Genomic DNA, 6,713 nt, shown 5'->3' on the forward strand with positions numbered 1-6,713 from the left:
AGGAAAAGATTCCTCTTCTTTCCTGGCAAGGATTCAGTCAGTGAAAAGCCTTGGACCCTTTTTTACTACAGACCTCCCATCTTCCTTTTCCTCTCTGTAAAATGTCGTGCGGGAACTTGCATGTGGCTCTCCATGGTTGCAGAAAAGCCGTGAGTCAGGTTTTTTCAATGTCTTACCAAGGAATATAACCAGAGAGACAGACTCTGAGAGAACTGAGAAACTGCTCTGAAAGGTATTGGCGGAGGGATGTGAGCGTATCTGTGATTTTGGCAAAGGGTACGTGCAACCAAGCTCGCATCTCGGTAGAAGGTTGCTTCTGGTCACAAGGAACAGACACCTTCGTTCACCGTTTTAGTGCTTTTCTAAGTATGGGAAGATGCAAGAATCCAGGTTCTTGACAATTTCTCCTGAAAATATCTATCTGAAGGCCTGTTCTGCCAGTTTTCTCAGAGCACAGAGTGCCCCATTCCTGATCTTTGCTAGGAAGGTGAGTTTCAGTTGCTTCAGTTTGTGTTGGAAAAGAAGTAGAAGTGGGGGAAGGGAGGTCAATATGGTGATTCAGAAGAGTTTGGGTGGTTCTGTAAAGGAACTTCCACACGGGAAACCGGGAGGGCTCCAGAGAGGATGCTGGTGAGACATCCAGGAAATTACCGGAAACTTTCCTGCCCCAGCTGACAATGTAAACACTTCCAATTTATTAAGAGGAGGCACCGTGGTTCCACTGAACCTCAAGATGCTGTGGGGAGGGGCAGAAAGAGCTGCACGAAATGAGGAGTTCAGAAAGCTTTGTACTTTTGTCGGGCAGATTGGTTGCCGATCTTGAGCCACTGCAAGAATACGAGCAGAGCTCTCTGTAGACAGTGGGAAATGCTTCAAAACTGGGAAGAAAAGTAGACAGGGAGGGAGTTTGAAGGAGCATACTGGGTACCCAGGGGCAAGTGTATACAGAGGAGTAATAGCCTCAAAGGAAGATCAGAGAAACTAGGGCATGAGCCTATTCCCCAAACCCAGTTTCACAGAGCATGGCCCTATGTTAGAAAAGAGAAAGAGACAATGACTAATTTTGAGCCACTTAAGAGGGGATTCTGGGCTTGGAGGACCTGTAAGCGTTCTGATATACCAGGAAGACATGGCTATCAGATCGTGAAGAGGCTCAGAGAGCCAGTTCTCACCTATGAACACCAGAACACTGGGCAGAGCGTCGCCCCTCTCTCCCTGACCTGCCCTGGGTGCCAGGCTTCTCTGATTTGTGGCCTCTTGTCTCTCGGGAGCAGGTAAGTCCAGAAAACAGGAGGGAAACTCCTGATATGGGTTTCCCAATTCCAGATCCTTGGCATTTCCTTCATCTGCTTCCTTGTCTCTATCTTAGCTTACATATCCTTTTCTATCAAAACCCATGGATGCTCAGGCCAAACAGACACCAAGATCCTTATGGAGATGGAAAAGAAACTGATCTTTGAATAGTCTTAGACAAGGCACCATTTTGCCTTGTGCTGCTATTGACAAGACTCGGGACTGGGACTAAGGCTGATCCGTTAGAAAGAGCAAAACTTACGGTCCCTGGAGTATTTGAAGGTTACTGGTCTCAAAAAGATACAGAGATGTTCCCCCTGACAGTGGGGTCAGCCACCACCAGCCGGATGTCTCCGCACTTCTGTGTCAGCTGGGATGCCACAGGGCTGCAGAGTCACAGGTACTCAGTTCTGAGAAAGAACAAGGTGGCTCTCCACGAGGCACCTGCACTAAACAGAGGAAGAACAGAAGCCCTTCCCAGCCACCACCCCCGCCCCAGGCAAACAAAGAGTGAGAGTAAAGAAAATAACAGAAAAGAACGCACGTTGGTGAGGTCGTGGGGATATTGGAACCCTATTGCGTTGTTATGGCAATATAAAATAGTGCAAACACTATGGAAAACAGTGTGGCAATTCCTCAAAAAACTGAACATAGAATTACCATATGATCCAGAAATTCCACTTCTGGATATATACCCAAAGGAGTTAAAGCAGGAATTCAAACAAATATTAGCACACCTGTGTTCATAGAAGCATTGTTTGCAATAGCCAAAAGGTGAAAACAACCTGTCCAACCAAGAGATAAATGGATAAAGCAAATATGATCTATACATACAATGGAACATATTCAGCCTTAAAAAGCAACGCCTTTCTGATTCATGTTACAACAGGAATCAACCTTGAAAACATGCTACGTGAAATAAGCTGGACATAAAAGGCCAAATTGTGTTTGTATCCATTTATATGAGGTATCTGGAGTAGTCAAATTCATACAGACAGAAAACAGAATAGAGGTTTCCAGGGTCTGGGGTGAAGGAGGGAATGAGGAGTTAGTATTTAACAGATACAGAGTTTCATTTTGGGAAGAAGAAAATGTTCTGGAGATGGAAAGTGGTGATGGTGGCACAATGTGAATGCCACTAAACTATAGACTTAAGCTGGTAAGTTTTATGTTATCTATATTTTATCACAATAATAAAATGAAAGAACAGCTTAAATTAAAATTTAGAATAAATTAAAATTTAGAAACAGTCTTTGAATAGAGATGAGTTCCATTCAAAAAAAGAATTGGTTAACCATAATTTTGAATGCAGAAAAGTTAAATTTTAGTGTCTTAAAGAGATTATACCCTATTTCTTAGGGAGGAAAGTATTGTTGATGAGAATATTTTAATAGAAGTGCTAAATGTGGAGGGTAAACTCCAAGGACACGGTTCAATATAATACAGGTAGAATAATTTGAGATTCTGGGAAGTCTTGGAAGGGAGTGCAATGGACAAGGATGAGAGGCAAATGGTGAAAATCTGTGATCCGCATCATACGATTCCTTTACAGAACCACCTAAATCTTCATTAGACTCTACCAAACTCACGGGATCTTGATGTACATAATTTTGTTGAGGAAATCAAAAAGGTCTTAGCTTTATGGACAGGTAATGAGACAGGTTTAGAGAAGACCAGGAGAATACAAATGTCCATGGGCATGGTCAGAGATCTCTGGAAGGGCTTTGAATTTCCATAGCTTTTGGAATTTATAACCTCTGGGAAATTTCACCTAGTTTTCAAAGAAGAGAGATCTTCACAGATCTTATCTGGGTTATAAACGTATTAGCTGAAATCTTGTTTTTATAAAAATGGGGGGAAAAATCCCCTGATGATAGGAATCATTGTTTTAAGAAAAGGGTAATATATATTAGTTCCTACTGGAAGGAAAACGTTGTGTTTACATGAAACATTGGCTTCTTTTAGAGAATTCGAGAACATGAACATTCTTCCCCATAATACAGCACTTTGAAATGCTGATGTAAAATATACTGCGTGGGCTGCTGGTAAGATCTTCGATAAGTTGACCTTAAATTTTCTTATGTGATAGACATCTTCTATATTCTTGTTTATATTGCAGATCTTCACATAGTATATTTATCATGCTTGTTATAAATTCTTGGTTCATCGGGTTCAATAATGCACTTTCTGGGGATATATACTGTCCAGTTGGTTATCTTTTTTGTTTTCAGTCCTTTAATGGTATCACTTATCCTGCTATTGATTTCTGCAGTAAAAATGCAGGTAAGATTGTCTCAGAGCAAAGAAGAGGTCGGGTAAGAGCAGAGCTTCAATTATTTTTACCATCTTGTTTTCTCACTGCTCTCCTGGGCTCACCCCTCATCTTACTCATATTCCAGCCCCAAATAGATTCAATCTTTCCAGAATATTCTCTTGGTTTTGTTGAGTCTCTAGTGTTCATATTTGCTTCTTGCCTCATCAGGTTTCCCTGGAGAAGGAGCCAAGAGATGATGCTGGTTCACCATTTTAGCAGGATCCAGAAGTCAGTGCCCTCATATTTCACGCATTGTTATAATATCGGCTGGGCTCCTCTTGTCTGAAATGTAATGGCTGTTTATCATGGGGTCTCAGGCATCTCTTAAGCGATCTTAGATGTTCTGTTTTTTTTCAAATATCAGTAGTTAAGAACTGATTGGCAATCCGGCAATTTTATCTAACTGAAGCCAAAAAATGCCAAGGGTTCGTTAAAACTGAGAAACACACTTTCCTTCGTGTGATTTATAGTGATTGTTTATACTTCTATGATTTTGTGTAGAAACTTCTCCTTCTCTACCATTAGAAACTCCATAAGACACATCAGCTGCTATTGTGAAAGGTTTTGAGTTATGTATGCACAAAATTCAGAAAAGATATTTAGTTATAGGACATTTCCATCTTGAGAGAATTCTATCTAGTTTATATCCATGGAGCATCACTCAGGGTGGAGTTTTCCTCCACTGGGTGGATCTTATAAGAGGTACTGGTAACTCTTGGCTCGTTGGCACAGCAACTAGTTGTTGGTGACATTGACGCATTGCCCATCAGTGTCACGTGCACCTGGATCAGTGATCTCTTCTCAGTGGTATTTGATGGGCTTGTTGCCTTTGGACTTTGAAGTAAAGAAATAGATTCCACTAGAATCTCTATATTCACTCTATATATGTAAACCTGAATAACAGGTAAGTCCAATGTAAATATGTAAAGAAACTTGGATTGGAAGTAAACTAAAGGTCAGAAGTAGCAAATGGGAGATACTGGCTCTGGAATTGAGTCCTTCTCAGATTCTGTTTTCCCAAATCCTTCTGTTTATTTTGTTATCCTACATTAATCCAGACTGGCCTTTCCTTTCTAGCATACTAATTGCAGAAGGTTAGAATATTTTATTTCCCACACAGGCATCAAAGAAAAACCTAGAGAAATATAATTTATCTACACACATATTTATTCATATATGGGCAAATGGGCATTATATTATTATCAATAAACAGAGGCAAAAAGAGGATTTCTAAAAGAGAGACATAGAAGATAAAGAAATTCTCCAGCAGTACAGAAACAGGGAGTATTATTTTCTTCATTCTGGGGTAAACTGATTAGTGGGGACCTTGCAAAGAGACCTAAGTGGTCTGCTTTGAGCGAGCTGTCCTCGGTTATCTAAGGAAAAAACAACTTTAGGATCTCACCTAACCTAGACCAGGTTTGTACCATTTCCGTCATCAAAATCTTCTCAAAGTCAAAACATTTCCGCCATGGCCACATTTCTTTTTTTGCTTAAAATACAAAATCACAAATCAGCTAGGGCCTGTGTGTGTGTGTGTGTGTCCCTTTAGGAAAAACAAAGCAAAAAACCCCACAAAAAACAAACAAACAAAAACACAGTGCAATAGGCAAACAGTGAAGTAGATTCTAATTTAAACACATCCCACAATTATTACATCATGGCAAAGACAATACCTTGGTTACCACCCATAGACCGCATGGGGGCACTGTGGAATTGCCAAAGTCCAGAAGTTTCTGGGGCAGGGCACGCTGACAGAGCTAGGTGCCTGGGACCAGGAGGGTTAAGAAACAGCTTTGTTTGGTGCCTTTATCCTCTGGAAGGCTTAATAGCATAGACACTAATTTGCAGGTGTGCTGTCCCAGATGGGAGCCATGGACTTCACCTATGCAGTGATGAGGGCGTCTCTGAGGTTACAAGGGAAAGTGAAGGGTGTGGAGCTGGGAGGGGGCAGGTACAGGTAGAGAAACCCCTGCCTCAAAGGAAAAGCAAAGGAGCTGTGGGGATGGGCACGTGGCCTACACCCAGCCTCGCTGAGGCCAGCTCAGTCCAGCCCCACATGTCACATAAGAGGCTTTGCAGGACAAAGCAGGGTTCCTGAATCAGCTGACCTGGAAAGGGAGGCCAGGCTCATGGGAACCAGCAGAGGCAATGACATCAGAGCAGTGACGTCACTGCCTAACCTCCAAGCAGAGAAAGGATGCCCGGAACTTCAGCTCTCAGAGAACCAGAGCTCTGAGCAGGTGACGCCTGCCCAGCTCTGCCCCTTCCTGCCATGGGCTCCAGCCTCCTCTGCTGTGTGGCTCTGTGTCTCCTGGCAGCAGGTCCATCCTTGGTACAGGCGTGGCATCTCTATTCTAAGCCTGACAGTGCCTGAATCCATTGGGGTCCATCGGGCTCTCTCCTGCATTCTTTCTCCAGCCCCTGTCTCCTTCCCTCACAGGTGCAGTGGATTCTGGAGTTACCCAAACACCAAGATACCTGGTTAAAGTAAGAGGACACCAAGTGATACTGAGGTGTTCCTCTGTGTCTGGGCACCACAGTGTGTCTTGGTACCAACAGGCCCTGGGTCAGGGCCCCCAGTTCCTCTTTGAGTTTTATGAAAATATGCAGAGAGCAAAAGGAAACTTCCCGGGTCGATTCTCAGCACAACAGTTCCGTCATGCTCGCTCTGAGCTGGACGTGAGCTCCTTGGAGCTGAGGGACTCGGCCCTGTACCTGTGTGCCCGCAGCTTAGCACAGCCCTGCTGAGTCACCCGCGTTCTGTGCAAACCTCCCTGCCCCAGTGGGGGGCAACCTCAGAGCTGACAGATGTATGAGAGCCCAGAGATTGCAGTGGGAAAGGAAAATGTCTGAGGGCGTTGGAAAGCAGCCACGGGCTCTTGTGCCGCTCAGAGCAGGGACCACAGAGGTCAAGAAGATATGTTCAGAGGATGGGGCTACATCAGCAGGTTCCCTCCAACATGACCTTCCAGGCCTGACACTCGATGCTACCAGGGAGAGGAAGAGTTTGTAACTTAATAGCTGGTGAGCTCTTTTTGAGGGAGAGAGAGTTCATTGGGGGAGCAAACTTACTTGATAAATGTGTGATTCTAATAGAATCAGG

This window comes from Mesoplodon densirostris, chromosome 9, assembly GCF_025265405.1.
Source record: "Mesoplodon densirostris isolate mMesDen1 chromosome 9, mMesDen1 primary haplotype, whole genome shotgun sequence".
NCBI lineage: Eukaryota > Metazoa > Chordata > Mammalia > Artiodactyla > Ziphiidae > Mesoplodon > Mesoplodon densirostris.